This window comes from Entelurus aequoreus, linkage group LG24, assembly GCF_033978785.1.
Source record: "Entelurus aequoreus isolate RoL-2023_Sb linkage group LG24, RoL_Eaeq_v1.1, whole genome shotgun sequence".
Taxonomy (NCBI): domain Eukaryota; kingdom Metazoa; phylum Chordata; class Actinopteri; order Syngnathiformes; family Syngnathidae; genus Entelurus; species Entelurus aequoreus.
The window spans coordinates 10,308,445-10,328,903 of record NC_084754.1 but is presented as its reverse complement, the minus strand read 5'-3'; positions in this window follow the sequence as shown (position 1 = coordinate 10,328,903).

Below are 20,459 nucleotides of genomic sequence, written 5' to 3'. Positions count from 1 at the left end.
TTTATAATGTATCATTATTAGTAGCAGTGGTATTAGTATTCGTACTACGTAGTTATTGGCAGCAAGACTGATAATTTGTTCCATCTGCTACAATGAATTTCTTAAAATGTTATAAACCTAATTTATTTTGCCTCTCAAAAGATTGAAATATTTGTTTAGAATGAGTCTGAAATGTACATACAATAAAATACAAATCACATTTTATATATGAATACTGTATTTTTGTTTTAAAACACACACACGCACACACACATCAATAGCGACACATGTATTATTTTAGTAGCAAGGCACACCTGCAGAAAACAGTAAAAAAAAAAAAAGCTGAACAATTTCGCTGCATGCTTTGAATGGGCAAAATGACCCTGCCTGGAAAACAAGTATATAATAATGATGGGGAAAAAAATGAAAGCCAAGAGTCCAAATTATTGTCATTAAATATCCATATAAAGGATCATATTGTATTTTTTTTTACAGTTTTGTTCCCATTGCTAACACATTAAAAAGAAATCCATAGCACAATTACTTTAACTGACACACAGAGAGCAAAACCACCTCTCAAGTCTCCAAAAGTCTCTAAGCACATTTTCTGCTTGAGAGACATGTTGCAATTTAAAGGCATTTTTAAAAAAATAAACTGAACACAGTTCTCTGCATTAGACACAACAATCTGACATAAAGTTTGCAACTTCAAAATACTGCCTCTCAAAATAACATATGTATAACTCACCTGGCCAAACACCTGAACACTTAATTGTTAACACTTCAATGGGGAAATAAGCACTATAAAAGGACTACAGGTGAGCACCTCTTTCTTTTACAGCAACAAAGGAAGAGGTTGCAGAGAGAGGAAGAGGAAGAGGGAGGGTGGGAGGAGTTCATGGCCAAAGAAGAAAACTGTCAAAAGAAATCAGAGCAACCTTAGTGGATCATGTCATCAATCATGGGCTGACAATGGAAAGCTGGAAGCTGGAATGGGTGTGCAGCCCAACTTGAGCTCTTTTACTGTCGCCTCTGCCATCCGCACAGTTCGACTGGAGCACAGGTATGAAAGCAAAACATATTTCACATTATGGGGTACACCCCATGTCATAGTGTATCACTTGTTTATCAAGTCCTGGGCATGACGTTAAAGTGCATCCGGCAGTGGAGGCTCCTCTATGGGGTCTTGGGGCACTAGGAGGTTAACCCCTTTACTACTGTTACCCCAGGTGGTCCTTGGCAAAGGCCTAGTACCTGACTGCCCCCTAGCCAGGAATACGGTGAAGACCTCAACGGCAGAGCAGACGGAAGACGGTAGAAGTAAGAACTACCACAACGGCTGCGATGGCGGAAGAAGGCACCCCCACATCCATGTGGGCCCAGTTATGGGGAAATAACAACCCAAGACCTCAACGGTGGAACAGGCGGAGGATGATTGCTAACCCTATGGAGCGTCACAACGGCTGGGATGGCGGATGAAGGCTGCAGCAGAAAAGGGTCCCCAGTCGTCTTGGATTCCATGCCACTGGACCCTGACCCTGGATCTGTCAAGGATCGTGTGGGAACTGTCTGTGCACCAGTCTCCCCACGTTAAACAAAGTCACGCACAGGCATCCTCCATAAAGGGATACCCCCCCCTACCAGGAGGATCGTCGATGATGATTACTTGTTTACTTCATGAATGGCTGATGTCATATACCAGTGGTGTCAAACTCATTTTAGCTCAGGATGGAGGAACATCTATTCCCAAGTGGGCCGGACTGGTAAAATCATGGCATGATAACTGAAAAATAAAGATTACTTCAGAATGTTTTTTTTGTTTATTATTAGACCAATCACATTCTGAAAATATACAACTCATAATGTTTTTTTACACTTACATGTTGCAGTTAATTGTATTCTATATTCATTCATTCTTATTTATACTTTCTGAATAAATGATCTGATAATGTTCATTAGTCAAAAAGGTGGAATTGAGTTTGGCAGAGTTTTAAAGTGCTCCCTTTGGTGTTAATTTGTAATCTATCAGAAGAGGAAATTCATGTAATTTACTCATTTTCCTCAACTAATGTACTAACATCATGCGGTTTATTCTGTACATACAACTATATTGCCAAAAGTATTTGGCCACCCATCCAAATGATCAGAATCAGGTGTCCTAATCATTTGGCCCGGCCACAGGTGTATACAATCAAGCTCATAGGCATGGAGACTGTTTCTACAAACATTTGTGAAAGAATGGGCCGCTCAGTGTTCAGGAGTTGGGCTTGAGACTGACTTCAACCTAGCAAAGACCAGAAGAAGAGGAATAACCATCATTGGCCACAGAGCATTCATAGATGTTCCTGGTCAACGTGGTGGGAACATCACATCTCCATTATGCATGGTGTCCTCCACCGCCATGCCAACCTTGCACCATACAACACAGCCCATATTCTCATATTAGTGGTCCGACTCCACAATATTCCCATACCACCACAGTGTATAAGTGATGCAGACAATCGAAGTAAGCACTATGTGGTAGTATTGGACAACATGAGCTTTCATCGTGCAGCCCCAGTCCAATATCAGTTTGCTGACCACCCACCGGTTCTTGTGTAATACCTCCCACCATTCTCACCATTTGAGAACCCTATAAACTTGTCCAGGGTGTACCCCGCCTTCTGCCTGAATGCAGCTGGGATAGGCTCCAGCCATGGCCGTAACTACTGTCATGATCCGTGGCCCGGATCATGTTTTGTTATTTTCTGTTAGATTTGGACTCCCTCGGTTCCTGTTTTGTGCACCCTTGAGTTTGTTTTAGTTACCATGGTTACTTATTATTTTCACCTGCCTCTGATTGGTGTTCGGGACGCTTACCTGTTTTCCGAGCACTAATCAGAGGCATTATTTAAGCCTGCTTTTGCCGGTCAGTCGGGCTGGCTTCATTCTGTTACGTTTGTTCCCCCGGGATGCAAGCGGACCACTCCGGACAGGACGTGCAGGTAGGAACATGATTTATTCTCAGAACCCGAAGAAGTACCAAAAAAGAAAACAAGCCAGAGGAAAAATGTGCCGATCGCACTTGAAGCTAAGGCTAACACTTAGCATAGGCAAGAAGACAAGGAATACTCACGTAACTGTAGCATAAACAAACAATGAAGCCAGGCCGACTGACCGGCAAAGGCAGGCTTAAATAATGCCTCTGATTAGTGCTCGGGAAACAGGTGAGCATCCCGAACACCAATCAGAGGCTGGTAAAAATAATAAGTAACCATGGTAACTAAAACAAACTCAAGGGTGCACAAAACAGGAACTGAGGGAGTCCAAAACTAACAGAAAATAACAAAACATGATCCGGGCCACGGATCATGCAACTACCATTGAGGACACCGAGGTCATGTACTTTGTATTTTTTTAAGTGACAAAAAGAATGACGATGTGACAGACTATAAATGTAATTTGTGTAGGACATTGTGTGTGCTGTACGTCACCATGCGTTTGGTCATGCACACCCCACTACAATTCCAACAACGTAACGCAATGAAGTGTACTTTAAACATTATCTGATCTGAAATGTGCCGCCAACATATGTTTAGGTAACTAATGTTGGTTTCACCTGAATGAAATTGATGTGATACGCTGTCGGTGTAACAACGTTGTCGAGTCAGTCAGAACACGGGCCCTGCGTGGGGCTTCGCGATCCTTTTGCGTGAAGAACCACATTAATATGTAAATTATTGAATGACAAATCAAATCAAATCAACTTTATTTATAAAGCACATTTCAAATTTACCACAGGGGTAGCCAAAGTGCTGTACAATGGGCAGGTTAAAAGATAACACAAGAGGAACGAGCAAGCACAACACAACACAAACAGAGCACGATAGAAAATAAATAAATACAAGTCACTTCATATAATATTTTACACCAAATGCTAAAATAGTTCAACTTGCTCTGGCACTGATTAGAATATGAGAATAATATTTCCTCCTCTCCATCCGTCATTAGTACTTGCAGTACAAACTGGAAGGGCCTAGGTTCAAATCTTGGTCGTTGTTAAAAACTTGGTGTGTTTTTTTTAAATGTATGTTTTAATGACGATAAAATTGTTCAATACCCTAAACTTTAGCAAATTAATAAAAAAAGTGGGCTGCTACAAAATCATGCTGATGTTAAATGAGTGAAATGTCACTTCACTTCAGTTTGTGTTTCATTGTTTGGTGATTAATTCCTGTCAGCGCTCTTTTTTTGGTTGCATTTCCTGCATGTCTCCCTGAGCGCTCGTTTCCCTCACCTGTCTCTGATTGGCAGCCGGGCACACCTGGTTGCAGTTGCCAATCAGGCGGCTATTTATGCCTGCCTCGCCTCTTACCTCAGTGCTCAAGGATTAATTATGTTTAGACCTTTGCATGCATGACTGCTTCTCCCTACTTTGAGTATAATAAAAAAAAACTCTTACCTGCCCTTCGTCCTCCTGGTTCCTGCGTTTTGAGGTCACAAACCGCCGCAGCCATGCGGGTTCATGACATGATAGATAGTTGAACCTCATTTAAAGCTTTTGTTATTCTGTAAATTCATTGTGTTGCACAAAGTAATATTGAATTGAATTGAATTGAATTATGTATTTCAAACCTGCACTGTACAACAACACACTTTTTTTTTTTTTTTACATTTTGGCAGAGACATTTATGCAAGGCTTGAAAAGGGGTTGGATGAAGCAAATGCTTATAATATCCCAACCCCTCTCACTCATTCCACATAAACAATATAATACAAAAACAAGAAAAGTTCCTGTACACTAACAATACAATAGTACCATTGTTACTATGAGACAAGACAAGGCGAGACAAAACACACACACACACACACACACACACACACACACACACACACACACACACACACACACACACACACACACACACACACACACACACACGCACACACACACAGGCCCAAACACTCTCTGACCATACACCTCTCTCTCATCGCTCTGTGCTAAGGGCATCACTCTCTTTCCTCCTCGTACCTCTTCATTACTTCTTTTTTAAACAGTCTTTTAAATTGAATCATGTTAGAACAGGTTTTTAACTCGTCCCCTAAGTTGTTCCACAGACTGACTCCACGCACTGAAATGCACATTGATTTTAAAGTTGTTCTAAATTTAGGAAAATATGATTTGTTTCCTCTTAGACTGTAACTATGGTGAGCACCTCTATCCTGGAATAGGTTCTGTATATTGGATGATAGAGAGTTTTGGGATGCCCTAAACATAATTTGAGCAGTTTTAAAGTTGATTACATCGTGCAGTTTAAGTTGCTTTAACTCCAAGAATAGTGTATTTGTATGATGTCTGTAGTGAACATTGGACACAATCCTAATGGCCTTTTTCTGCAGAGTGACTAAAGGCTGTAGATGAGATTCTTAACAATTTCCCCAGACTTCAACACAATAGTTTAAATATGACATAATAAATGAATGATACAATAACAGTAGAGCATTGTTATTCAATAAATGACATGATCTCCTCATCATTCCAACACATTTAGCAACTTTTTTCCTCAGGTAACTTATATGAGGCTTCCATGATATATTTTCATCTATTACCACTCCTAAAAATGAAATTTGTTGAACATATTCTATTGGTGTATCATCAATAACAATCCTGATGGGTATATTACTTTTGCGATTGCTAAAGAGCATGATTTTGGTCTTTTTTAAATTCAGAGACAATTTGTTGGTATTAAACCAAGTTTTTAACTTGATCATCTCCTCAGTTACAGAGGCCAGAAGTTGCTTCATGTCGTCACCTGCACATGTAATGGTTGTATCGTCAGCAAAGAGGATGAACTTCAGCAGTGTTGATACTTTACATATTTCATTGATATACATTATAAATAGTGTGGGTCCTAGTATGGACCCCTGGGGGACTCCACAGGTTATGTTCATGAGTGTAGATTGATGTTGATCGATCTGAACAATCTGCTGTCTCTCATTCAAGTAGCTCCTCAGCCATTTCCCTGCCACTCCCCTTATGCCATAGTTTTCCAGTTTATTTACCAAAATCTGGTGGTCAATGGTATCGAAAGCCTTTTGCAAGTCAATAAAGATTCCTATAACAAATTTGTTTTTCTCGGTACCATTAGTAATGTTCTCTATTAGATCACTTAAAGCTAATGAAGTTGACCTATTTTGTCGGAACCCATATTGACCATCAGATAATAATTTGTGCTTTTCAATGAAGCCACGAATTCTATTATCAAATAATTTTTCCAATATTTTTGACAACTGTGGCAGAAGGGAGACGGGCCGGTAATTTGTGAAGTGGTGTTTGTCTCCAGATTTGAAGATGGGGATGACTTTTGAGAGTTTCATTTGTGAAGGAAATTGTCCAAGTTGAAAAGATAAATTGCAGATGTGTGTGAATGGTTTGATGATTTCTTCCGCTACGTTGCGGACTGTCCTCATGTCGAGGTCATAAATGTCACGTGATGTTTTGTTCTTGCTTTTCTGAATAATCTCTAAGACTTCCTTTTCGACAGTCGGAGTAAGGAACATCGAGAAGGGATTTTTCCCAATAAGTTCCGTGGGCTGTTCATCATTAATTAGGATTTTTTTTGCCAGCTCAGGCCCAACTTTAACAAAAAACATATTGAAGCCATCAGCAATCATCTTCTTGTCACTTATGATTTGGTCATTCTCAACAAAAAACTCTGGATAACAAGGACTGTTTGAACCATGCCCAATAATTGTATTTAATACCCTCCAAATTCCCTTTATATCATTTTTATTTTGGATTAACAGTTTGGTAGTGTATTCTTTTCTGCTTGCTCTTAATATGCTGGTTAATTTATTTTTATATATTTTGTACTTTTGTTCTGTTTCTATGGATTGATGCCTAAAAAAAGTCCTATACAAATAATTTTTCTTTTTGCAAGCGTTCGCAAGCCCTTTGGTTATCCATGGAGTTTTTGTGGAGTTAGTTATAGTGCATTTTTTGATGGGGCAGTGTGTATCATAAAGTGAGAAAAAAATGTCATGAAATAAATTATAAGCTGCATTTATATCTGACGTTTGAGAAACAGAATCCCAGTTTTGTTTCGCTAAATCATTCTTAAGTGCTGTTTTTGATCGTTCTGTTGTGACTCTTCGATAATATTCACTATTTACAGGTTTGGATGTTTTGCAGTTAATATTGAACACCATGAACACCGGTAAATGATCACTGACGTCACTCACTAACAAGCCTCCAGTTACAGTCTGATCTGCTATGTTACAAAATATGTTGTCAATAAGTGTGGTGCTGTGTGTTGTGATTCTTGTGGGTCGTGTGATCAGTGGGAATAAGCCCATGGAGAACATGGTGTCAATAAATTCTGCTGTGTGTTTGTGTTTATTAGGATTCAAAAGATTGATATTAAAGTCACCACATACTATATATTTTTTGTTTCTCTTAAATAATTTTTCCATCCATTCATTAAATATTTTCAAGTCGGATCCTGGTGTCCTATAAACGCAGCTTACAATAATGTATTTCCTATTTGAAAATGATAATTCCACAGTGACGCATTTGAAGAGTTCCTCAACAGCTAAACACATATCATTTACCATACTACAGCTGATATTTTTGTCCACATACAGAGCCACACCTCCTCCTCTCTTATTTTTACGGTTGGTGCAAAACATTTCATACCCATTTAATTCAAACTCATTACTTGTATTCTCATGCATCCATGTCTCTGAAATACCTATAATATTAAATGGAGATTTGAATTGATTCAAATAGTCCTGGATATCATCAAAATGAGAGTATAGACTCCTGCTATTAAAATGTACTAGAGCTATGTTATTATCTTGCATAAATGTTTTATCAAATGTGACGTCAGTATAATATAAACAATCATTGTTGGTGTTTTGAGGAGCATTTCTATCTGGATCCATTTCGCATATAAATCTTTGTGATTTGTAGTTGATGTGGTCTGAGAAACTGATCGATTCCAAATTGTGGGAGCTTATCAAATCTTCATTCTCCTCTATTTCAGAGGAGAATTCACTATCAGAACTATCCATATATAGTTATTTCAGAAACATGAAAAGAAGAAGAGGGTGTGTGATCATGGTCAGATAAATCATTCCTCTGTTCATGAAACATGAACAAGAGAAGAGGGCATATGGTCAAGGACTGTGGGCCACAGACACACAACACAAACATGCACACAACATTCAAACAGTAAGTACTCATACATGGACACTCCCATTCACACACACTCGTACCATACATACTGGAAAATGCTGCTTCCATTTAGCATAGGATCGCATCAATCCCCTTCAATGTATGAATATGACATGACATGCCGAGAAAAATAAACATTCACGCACCTCCCCCAACCCGTCAGCAACCCACCAAATGTCACGCGTAGTCGCCCCGATGGGCGTATGAGTCCCACGAAAACGTAAAAGTTCCTACCAAAAGGAGAGTTCCCAACTAGCAGTCAGGTTTTGGACCAGTTCAGAGGCACATCAGCGCCACCCCGCGGGGTAAAAAGAAATGACGGCCAATACGAGACCAAAACAATAACAAGAATGTCACGTGTGTATCAGAGCCAGGTGTAACCTGCGCTAATCTCACTTCAGAGAAAACAAAACAGCAACAAACGCTGTGAACAATATGAGGAACATCAACGCATGGGATTGTACATATTGACTTTTAAAGTGCAACGTGAATGCGTGGGCTGGTAGATAAGTTAGGAGAGATGTATGTTAATGTCAACATTACTCTACTCCGTGAAAGTTAAGGTGTGTTAGCTAGCTAGCTAACATTAGCCTTACCGTGTAGCAAGTCACGTTAGCCGTTTTTTCGCCTCAGTAGCTGGCTCAACACCCAAGTTGCAGCTAGCGGCTCGGGTCGCGATGAATGCCTTAGCCTCATGGGCCGAGGAGAGGGATCTCCTGCCTGTCTCCACCATGATGGAAAGTTTGGCCGGGTAGCGCAGGGCAGGTCTGAGACCTAGCTTGAAGAGCTTCGACATGACATCGCTGTACTCCTTTCGCTGATCGACAACTTTGGGTGGATAATCCTCAAAGACCAAGATAGAGTGACCACGGAACTTCAGCTTTCCTCTCTTGGACCGCGCTTCCCGGATAATCGCGTCCTTTTCCTGGAACCTAAAGAGCTTGATGATAACTGGTCTCGGTCGCTGGCCTGCTGGAGGTTTGGTGGCGAGGGACCTGTGGGCGCGCTCGCATTCGGGTGGGGAGTCCAGGATGTCGCTGAAGACTTCCAGCAGCATGTTGGAGAAAAAAGCAGTAGGTTGAGGATTCAGGTAAGCCAATTATTCTGATGTTATTGCGGCGGCTGCGGGACTCAAGGTCCAAAACTTTGACTGCCAGTTTGGTATTTTTGCCAGCTAGTGCTGTAATGGATGTTTCCAGCGTTTGCACGCGGCTCTCCAGGTCATTAGCCGTAATCTCAAGATTTTGGAGTTTGGCAGAGTTCGCAGACACTGTGGCTTGTACTTCGTCCAGTTTGCTCTCTATAGCTGCAAGCGAAGTTTTGAAATCTTTGGATAGAGATTCCCGATGGGACTCGAGCAGAGTGGTCAAAGACGCCATAGACAGTTCGGGTTCCGGATCAGTCTGATTTCCTCTGGTTTTCGGCATTTTAGAATCAGAGAATAAACATGTGCACACAGCAAACTTATTGGTTTAATGTGTTGTTAGGACAGAGTTAGTTTCGGCGGATTTAAGGATAATTAGGCATGAAGGAGCGAGACTCGACACACTCAGCCTGCTACCATGTGGCCGGAAGTCCTTAAACCAGGTGACAGTGGATATCATGTATATGGTACTGGGATACCCATGATTTCAGCATTTCTCAGTTGTCCTCGGACAGCAAATTTTAACCTCGGTATTTGTCAAATCCTAGTTACGGCCCTGGCTCCAGCCACCCTTGCGACCCCGAGAGTTGACAAATGGATGGATGTTTTTTTTGTGAGCATATTTTTGTTCATTCCAATGTAAATATATCTGCTGTGCATATGTTGCTCTGTCCTGTTTGGGGACAAATAAAATGTTTTAACAGCATGTGTGTATCTGCTAATATATCTGTGCATGTGAACATTTTCCTACAAGTTAAACTTTTTTAGTTTTATGGCAAGCATACTAAAGATGAGAGTGCTTTACATTATGCCTAACAATGTGTGGTTGGTTTGACAAAAATCTGGTCGTATGCACGGTGTGTGTGCCACTTGGTGCAAAAGTTTGATTTTGACAAGGCTATATGCAGTTTTGGTGGCAGTGCTTCATTTTGCAGGCTATAGGACAGGGGTCCCCAAACTTAGCCGGGCTGTGTGTGTGTGTGTGTGTGTGTGTGTGTGTGTGTGTGTGTGTGTGTGTGTGTGTGTGTGTGTGTGTGTGTGTGTGTGTGTGTGTATGTATATATATATATATATATATATATATATATATATATATATATATATATATATATATATATATATATATATATATATATATATATATATATAGATATATATACATATATATATATACATGTATATATATATATATATATACATATATATATATATATATATGTATATATATATATATATATATATATATATATATATATATATATATATATATATATGTATATATATATATATATATATATATATATATATTTATATATATATATATATATATATATATATATATATATATATATATATATATATATATATATATATATATATATATATATACACCACCGTTCAAAAGTTTGGGGTCACATTGAAATGTCCTTATTTTTGAAGGAAAAGCACTGTACTTTTCAATGAAGATAACTTTAAACTAGTCTCAACTTTAAAGAAATACACTCTATACATTGCTAATGTGGTAAATGACTATTCTAGCTGCAAATGTCTGGTTTTTGGTGCAATATCTACATAGGTGTATAGAGGCCCATTTCCAGCAACTATCACTCCAGTGTTCTAATGGTACAATGTGTTTGCTCATTGGCTCAGAAGGCTAATTGATGATTAGAAAACCCTTGTGCAATCATGTTCACACATCTGAAAACAGTTTAGCTCGTTACAGAAGCTACCAAACTGACCTTCCTTTGAGCAGATTGAGTTTCTGGAGCATCACATTTGTGGGGTCAATTAAACGCTCAAAATGGCCAGAAAAAGAGAACTTTCATCTGAAACTCGACAGTCTATTCTTGTTCTTAGAAATGAAGGCTATTCCACAAAATTGTTTGGGTGACCCCAAACTTTTGAACGGTAGTGTAAATATATATATATATATATTCCTCACGCACGAATTGACTAAAACAGCGCGATGATGATGTCACGTTATCGATGGGAAAATGCATTTTTAGACAATATGATGGCTAGGAGACCCCGAGACTAACAAGCGGTAGAAAATAGATTAGAAAGGACAATTTTTTTTTTTTAACTTGAAACTTCCCGCGGGACGGATTTTGGACTCTGACGGGCCATATTCGGCCCGCGGGCCATAGTTTGGCTAAACGTTACCATTGCCGGGTATTTTTTTCTATACTTTTATTGTAATAGTTTCAGAATGTGTTTGTTCTATTTTTGGCCAAAGTAAGACAAAGAAAACAATCTGAAGTTGTCTTTATTTTTTTTAGTTTTAATGCCATGGTTTCAATAGTCCGGCCCGCGTGTGCACACATTTACACTTCCATGCGGCCCCCTGAGCTAAAATGAGTTGGACAACCCTGATGTACAGTATTACAGTATATGTAACAGCTGCAGCAAACAGAGGGGAGCATAACATAGAGAGTAGATCCAGCAGAAAATAGATATTATAAACAAAGAGAGGTAGCTAACATAGAAGCAGTTGGACAAATTAAAAAAAACAAAACTTGAGACTTCGTAGTTTGGGGACCCCTGCTATAGGAGGTATGTTTCAGTTTGGCTGTGTGGTTTGGTGGATTTTGTTAAGTATTTTGATAAAACCACACACTAGTTTGCAAAAATGTGTTTTAGCAATTGGAAAAAACTAACATAAATATATTTTTTTATTATTAGTTTTAATGGAACATGTTTTGATTTGAGGAAAAAACTTTTTTTTGTTAATGGTGTGTGATTTAAGCAACAGGTGGCCATCCAAATCGACCATTTTTGATTGATCACAGCCAAAATGAGTCATACCAAAGACTAAAAAATGGGACCCATAACCTCCCTGCTTGGCACTCAGCAACAAAGGGTTGGAGTTGGGGGTTAAATCACCAAAATGATTCCCGGGCGCGGCGCCGCTGCTGCCCACTGCTCCCCAAGGGGATGGGACAAATGCAGAGGACAAATTTCACCACATCTAGTGTGTGTGTGACAATCATTGGTACTTTAATCTTTAATCCTTTAAAATGGCTTGAAAATAAAAGTTCATTGAGTTGAGGACGACGGAAAAGATCATCATGACTCCTCTTCCTCCTATCCAGGGAATCGCAAAAAGCCGCTGCCTGACCAGGGCTCAGAAAATCTGCAGAGACTCCTCCCACCCCCACCAAGGACTGTTTTCACTGCTAGACTCTAGAAAGAGGTTCCGCAGCCTCCGTAGCAGAACCTCCAGGTTCTGTAACAGCTTCTTCCCTCAGGCCATAAGACTCTTGAACGCATCATAATAATCCCCTTGTCACAGTCCCTGAAGTGTCTTGTGTGTCTGTCTGGGTGTGGTCATGTGTGGGCGGAGTTTGGGTTCCTGGCTTCCCAGTCTGGCACACCTGGCGCCGATCAGCCCACTCACCTGCCTGCCATCGGCTAATCACCTCCACTCCACAAAAGCCCTGGTCTCCTCGCACGACGCTGCCAGATCGTTTCACAGCTCTCCGAGTGGTAACGCTTCTCGCCAGTTCTAGCAGCATTTTGATGATCTTGTTGATCGTTCGTTTGTGCCTTTTGGTCCTGGTAGCTTGTTCCTCGACTCACCGTTGTTTTCCAGTGCCGACCTCCTCTAAGCCTGCCAGCGACGCCTTTCCCTCATCCCTCGTCTGCCTAAATTAAACCCTTTGGACTTTGAATCTGCCTCTCTTGTCCGCCAGCTTGTTAAATCGTGACATCCCTCAATTACCCCCAAAAACGGATTAACTCGCTGTAATATAAAGACAATATAACATACATCCATAAACGTGGATGCATATGCAAAAGTGCAATATATTTATCTGTACCGTAATCTATTTATTTATATCTGCTCTTTTATCCTGCACTACAACGAGCTAATGCAATGAAATATTGTTCTTATCTGTACTGTAAAGTTCAAATTTGAATGACTATTAAAGTAAGTCTAATGTTACAAAATGCCACGATGATCTCTTGAGAGTTTTAAAATCCCATCCAGGCACTTCTGTCTTTAATAAAAGGACATTCATTTCTGTGCAGTAAAAAGTTTTTATTTTTTTTAAAACACTAATCTGTTTGTCCCATGTCCTGAGTGTAAGTCACTGGTGTGTTAAATTGTGTTACACTGTTTTCATCATTAACTGGGCTATCAGCAGACCAGTGACGTGTGGTGAGGTTCATGGCTGGTGAGGCACTGACTTCATCACAGTCAGATTTACAAACATATGAACCCTAAAGAGTATCTTATTCACCATTTGATTGGCAGCAGTTAACGGGTTATGTTTAAAATCTCATACCAGCATTCTTCCCTGCTTGGCACTCGCATCAAGGGTTGGAATTGGGGGTTAAATCACCAAAAATGATTCCCGGGCGCAGTGCCGCTGCTGCCCACTGCTCCCCTAAACTCCCAGGGGGTGAACAAGGGGATGGGTCAAATGCAGAGGACAAATTTCACCACACATAGTGTGTGTGACAATCATTGGTACTTTAACTTAACTTTAACTTTACACATACAAACTGTAGCACACAAAAAAGCACATTTAATGAAAAAAACGTTATTATGGTCTTACCTTTACTTATAAATGAAGTCCATGCGCCGCTCCTTTTGAACAAAAGCATCGATAACTTGTTTATAAAAGTCTTCCTTATCTTTCTTCAGTTTTAAAAGTCTCTCTGTCTCGATGGAGATCTTCCTTTAATTATTACCTCCTGCTTTGATTGAAAGTGATTGAAAATTTTCAGATATTGTGTTTTTAAAAACAATGGAAATTATGTTTCGAGTAAAGAACAACAGCCTTCCAGCTTGTATTCTTAGGTTATTTCAATTAAGAGGAGAAAACTATAATTTACGGGGGATATTGATTTTTGAAATAGGTAAAGCAAGAACGAATATAAAATACAGATGTATTTCAGTTTTAGGAGTTAAATGGTGGAACAAGCTCAGTGATGAGCTGAAGACATGTATTTCTTTGTTAAGGTTTAAGAAAACATTGAAAGGTGAAATAATTGAAAATTATAAAATATAGCAATGATTACTTTCATCCCATTGATTTTTTTTATTTTTTTTTTATTTTTAACTTTGATGTTCCAGGTAATCTTATTTTCAGTGAAGGTATAGAATAGGCAAATATAAGCCTTGGCTTCAGCCTATTCCTTTTTCGGTCATGCTTTTTCTTTTCTTTTCCTTTTGTGTGTAAATGTGTATGATTGTTGTATATGTATAATTTGTACTCTTAAACTGGTCACACAGATGGTTGATTTTATGACCGAAATAAACTTATTTCATTCATTCATTTCATTCATTCAAAGTCCAGTTTAGAAAACTGTTTTATTTTAGATATGTAATCCTCCATGTTAAAAGGCCAGGCGAGAGGAAAAAATAAACAATCGCTGTTATCTGTTGCTGCTTGTTGTCACTTCTTCTGCAGCCGAGTAGTCGCAAGAATGATCTCTGGGATCACTAGCGCCCTCTACCACCAGGAGGCGGGATTACTGCGAGCCTCACCCAGTGTGTCTTCGCAGCCGTTTTATGATTGCTCAGCACAAGAAATACGTTACACACATACAGTTGTTGACAAAATACACTGTACATTATATACCTCAGCTAACTAAACTATGGAAATGTATAATATAATTCATATAGCAATACGGTCTCACTGCACAGCAGGCCAGCAGTTAGCCGAGTCATTGCGCAATCCATGGCGAGGCTCAACTGGCTGGTGACTCACCGCAAGTCTCTTCTCAGTATTTGAACGGCAAATGTGAACATTCAGCGATTTTGAATACAAATAATCTAAAACTGGTGAAGTTAAATGGAAAATAACTTTATAGTATAATCACTGGATACATATTTTTTTTCTTTCCATGATGGCACGTGAGGCCCCGCCTCACCCGCCTCCCCTGACTGCACGTCACTGCAGCAGACTGTGTACACACGCTGCTGGTTCAGGTTGGCTTCTTCTTATTTGTCCTTTCGTATTGCCACATAACCTTTACATCACTTGGCATCAAATGATGTTTCCCTAATGCAGGCTGTTGTTACGTCCCACGGAGGTGCATCCAGCACAGCGAGGAGTTAGTAAACAGGCCTTGTGAGCGTGTGTTGTTTGTTGGAGTGTCTCCATGTGTAAATTTCCCATCATTAGTGCGGCATAAACACAGGCGCTCAGCAGTGTCTGCCGCCTCCATGTTTGACTCACGCGAGCACGCCGCAGCCAAAAGTATGATCCATGGACTCCAAGATAATCCGAGGACAAATGATGCAAACATTGAAGGGTCATGTAGCAAGTAAACAGTCAATGCAAAGACTTGGCAAGAGTTCCAAGGTGGTCTGTTTTGGTTGACATAATATTTAGCGTTCATGCTGGTATATTGACATTATCCAATATAAACTGTTACCAACTAATTACTTATACCTCTATGGCAGGCATCACAACTGTAGTCTTTGTACTTGAAGGCATTACTTTCAAGTTCCTTGTGGAATTATCTTGATTTACGAACAGGCTTGCCAGATTTACCAATCCCCAAACATTGAGATAGATGGACCCTCTTTAATTCAAGGCTTTTAGCAAACACAAACAGGATACAGTATATGTTGCACTGTGCTTGATGTCGTGCATTGTGTTACCTGCCTCTTTACAGCCCAATGGGGGCGCTGTTCTGCCAGTGTCAGCTTTTTCCAACCCTGGAAAAAAACAAGAGACACCTTGTGGGGCTGGTCGACTTGATTTTGTTTCCTTTTTTATTTGTGTGAAAGGAGTTTTATTCTATCTGCAAAGGCTAAATGGAGGCAACTGGAGCCTTATTTAGAAGAGTCCATTTGCATCGTTCGATCCTTTTTGGATTACAAAACCTGATAATCTACACACATATTTTATACTGTTTGACTTCAATCAGAATGTAATTAGATGTACATGTTTGGACTAATACAAATACACGGGAACATAATAATTAGTCATAATATCATATAAAGTGTAGTGTCACTATCATAAATTGTAGTGTAGCTATCAAAGTGTGACGTCATTATCATAAAGTGTAGTGCAACTATCATACAGTGTAATGTCATTATCATAAAGTGTAGTGTCACTATCAAAGTGTAGTGTAAACTATCACACTTCACTTCACTTTACTAGTGTCATTATGAAGTGCAGTGACTATCATAAAGTGTAGTGTCATTATCATAAAGTGTAGTGTAGTGTCATTATCATAAAGTGCAGTGTGACTATCATAAAGTGTAGTCTCACTATCATAAAGGGGAGTGTCACTATCATAAAGTTTTGCGTGACTATCATAAAGTGTAGTGTGACTATTATAAGGTGTTATGTGACTAAAGTGTAGTGTCATTATCAAAGTGTAGTGTAAACGATCACACTTCACTTCACTTTACCAGTGACACTTCATGATAATGAAGTGCAGTGTGACTACCATAAAGTGTAGTGTCATTATCATAAAGTTTAGTGTGACTATCAAAAAGTGTAGTGTAGTGTCATTATCATAAAGTGTAGTGTGACTATCATAAGATGCTGTGTGACAATCATAAAGTGTAGTCTCACTATCATAAAGGGGAGTGTCACTATCAAAGTTTTGCGTGACAAAGTGTAGTGTGACTATCATAACATGTAGTGTGACTATCATAAAGTGTGGTGTGACTGTCAAAGTGTATTGTGACTATCAAAGCCTAGTGTGACTATCATAAAGTGTAGTGTCACTATCATGACACTACACTCGGTGTATCTAGAAAGTCAGAATTAAACTTTAAGTCACAGTTTTTCTGGGATTGAATCCAGAGCTAACTCAACAAATCGTAAGAAACGGAGGTAAAAACTATTGAAAAGGGTTAAGTTCACTTTTCTTGTGTTTGCCAGAGATATTTTGGGGCAACGAGGGTGCCAAATAATGTGTTCGAAGCAGAAGACATAAAACGGCAGGTTTTAAGTTTCATGTGGGCCGAGGAGGGGGAGCCACAGTCACCCGTTACCGTGTACCTCTTGCTACGCCCCGGTATAAACCGTTTGCTTGCCTAACAGCATTGCTATTGTGACATCCAGTGGACACATTTAGAACAGCAGTTTCTTTCGTTAACAAAAAAAACTCATGGCAAACTCATCACGCAGGCCGGAAAAAATGTGTACGTTGACACCTCTGGTGTAGACTAGAGCATCTCCCCCGAGCTGATAATAATCACCTCCCTTACAAAAAAAAATTTTTTTTTCAGTATCTTAAAAGTACATTATCACGAGAGGATGAGGCTAACATGCTATACACCGCGAGCAAGCCAGGTGCAGGCATGCTGACAATTAAGATAGTCTCTAAACTAGCTTTTACCAACACCAAAATATACGTACTTAGTAAACTTTAAGAAGTGTGGATGTAACCCAGCAGAGACTAAGCAGTTATTACCAGGAAAATTAGCAAGTATGTAATTAAGAGTTAGAGAGAGGATAATCGAACAACAACTGATTGGCCCCCGATTTTGACGGCAGAAGGCAATGATTGGTGTTCATAGCTGTCAATCACAGGCAGCTCCAGCTCTACACTACTGAGCTGAAAACACAGGCAATCACACAGATTGCCAACACTATTCTTGACGTTATAATCGCTTATTGTGCCGAGCAATTATCATTTTCCTCAAAATACGATAATTCTAAGCCCATACTTGCCAACCCTCCCGTTTTTACCGGGAGACTCCCGGTATTCAGCGCCTCTCCCGATAACCTCCCGGCAGAAATTTTCTCCCGACAAACTCCCGGTATTCAGCCGGAGCTGGAGGCCACGCCCCCTCCAGCTCAATGCGGACCTGAGTGGGGACAGCCTGTTCTCACGTCCGCTTTCCCACAATATAAACAGCTTGCCTGCCCAATGGCGTCATAACATCTACGGCTTTTAGAGAGTAGAGTGCACAACTCCGCACACAACAAGAAGACGAAGCAGAAGAACGAGGAAGTTACAGACATGGCGACGCCGTCGACGAGCAAGATGAAGAAATACGCTTGCAAGTTCCAAAACGAATGGAAACAAGAATTTCAGTTCATCCAGGACAGTTCGAAGGGGAAGGGGTATGTAATTATATTGCCTGTACATTTTGTAGAACATACTTCTCCATTGAATAATGTGGCCGAGTCATGAACGGAGAAGTTAAACAGGACAATACTGCCATCTCCTGGATAGCCCCCGGGACACTGAAATTCAAGTATTTATTTTATTTATATGTATACCAAAATACATATATATACATATATATATAGCTAGAATTCACTGAAAGTCAAGTATTTCATATATATATATATATATATATATATATATATATATATATATATGAAATACTTGAGTTGGTGAATTCTAGCTGTAAATATACTCCCCTATTAACCACGCCCCCGCCCCACCCCCGACCACGCCCCCCACCCCCCACCTCCCGGTATCGGAGGTCTCAAGGTTGGCAAGTATGTCTAAGCCTCTGGTAGGACAATTACCGTATATTTCGGACGAAAAGTCGCAGATTTTTTCATAGTTTGGCCGGGGGTGCGACTTATACTCGGGAGCGACTTATGTGTGAAATTAATAACACATTAGCGTAAAATATCAAATAATATTATTTTGCTCCTTCACGTAAGAGACTAGACATATACGATTTCATGGGATTTAGCGATTAGGAGTGACAGATTGTTTGGTAAAAGTATAGCATGTTCTATATGTTATAGTTATTTGAATGACTCTTACCATAATATGTTACGTTAACATACCAGGCACGTTCTCAGTTGGTTATTTATGCCTCATATAACGTACACTTATTCAGCCTGTTGTTCACTATTCTTTATTTATTTTAAATTGCCTTTCAAATGTCTATTCCTGGTGTTGGGTTTTATCAAATACATTTCCCCAAAAATGCGACTTATACTCCAGTGCGACTTATATATGGTTTTTTTCCTTCTTTATTATGCATTTTCCGCAGGTGCGACTTATACTCTGGTGCGACTTATACTCCGAAAAATACGGTAGTTATTTCCCTTTCGACAACACTGTTTACACATAAGGAATATGATTTTAGGTCGTGTTTTTGTATTTGTGAGGCATTACGAAACTAAGTATCAATCAATCTGTTGAAAAAATAATGTTTTGAAGTTTTTGGAGGTCAGAGCTGCACAAGGACACAACAACCATTTGGGAATATTTGGGCGTAAACAACTCGTGTTCATGTTGTGCTTACATAATACTGCAAGGGGTTTCCAGATGCCTTTACAGTATAATTATAGTTCACTGTACGCCCCGCAAAAATGTGCTGAATAAGGCAATCTGCAGCACCTGTCTGCGCTATGCTACCTGACATCATCAAGAATATGACACGCTACCATCTGCATTGTATCACGAGCATCTATGAATAGCTTTTTTCACAGCATGTGCGCTTTTTTTTTTTGAATAATCCATCCCAAAAGGTCCGCGCGGGGCGGAACAAACTGGGAACACGTGGGAAAAAATGTCTGTTTTGATAATCAGGTTGAACAGATGTCCGTAGCTTTGCAAGAAGAAGCATTTGGGGAAATAAATGCAGTTTATCTGAGCTCAAAAGGATCCCAGTGGGCCGGATGCTTCACTTGTTATGAGCGAGTGGAACTGATCTTCATAGCCAAAAGCCATTTTTATCATTCCATGGAACAATAGTTAAGTCTATCTTCCTGATTCATCAGTGTAATGTCGGCTATAGAAGTGAGAAAGTATGTCAGAAATATAAAACCGGTTAATTACTAATACGCATGTTGAGACTGATCACTCGGAAGCAAGCAGTGTTGCCAACTTATCAGTAAAGAAAGTAGCTATTGGTTGTCCTAAAAGATGATGACATCGCCTCATTTGCATAATTGTTTGCAAAGCATGCTGTAGGAGAGAGGAGTAAAACGTTAAATAAATGTTAAGTATGATCAGAGCTGTACGTTAAACTTTCTTATGTTGATTCTTAGCTTGTCTTTAAATGTGAATCAATTAAAATATTAGAGACTAGAGGGTTGTGACGTTAATCTCATTTATAGACTGGTCCGTTAACATTAGCGATGGGATTGGGACGTTGGAACATCAGGCTACCGAGATAGGCTACTGTCAACACCTTTTTATCTAATTGGCTATCGCAACTGTCTATCAACT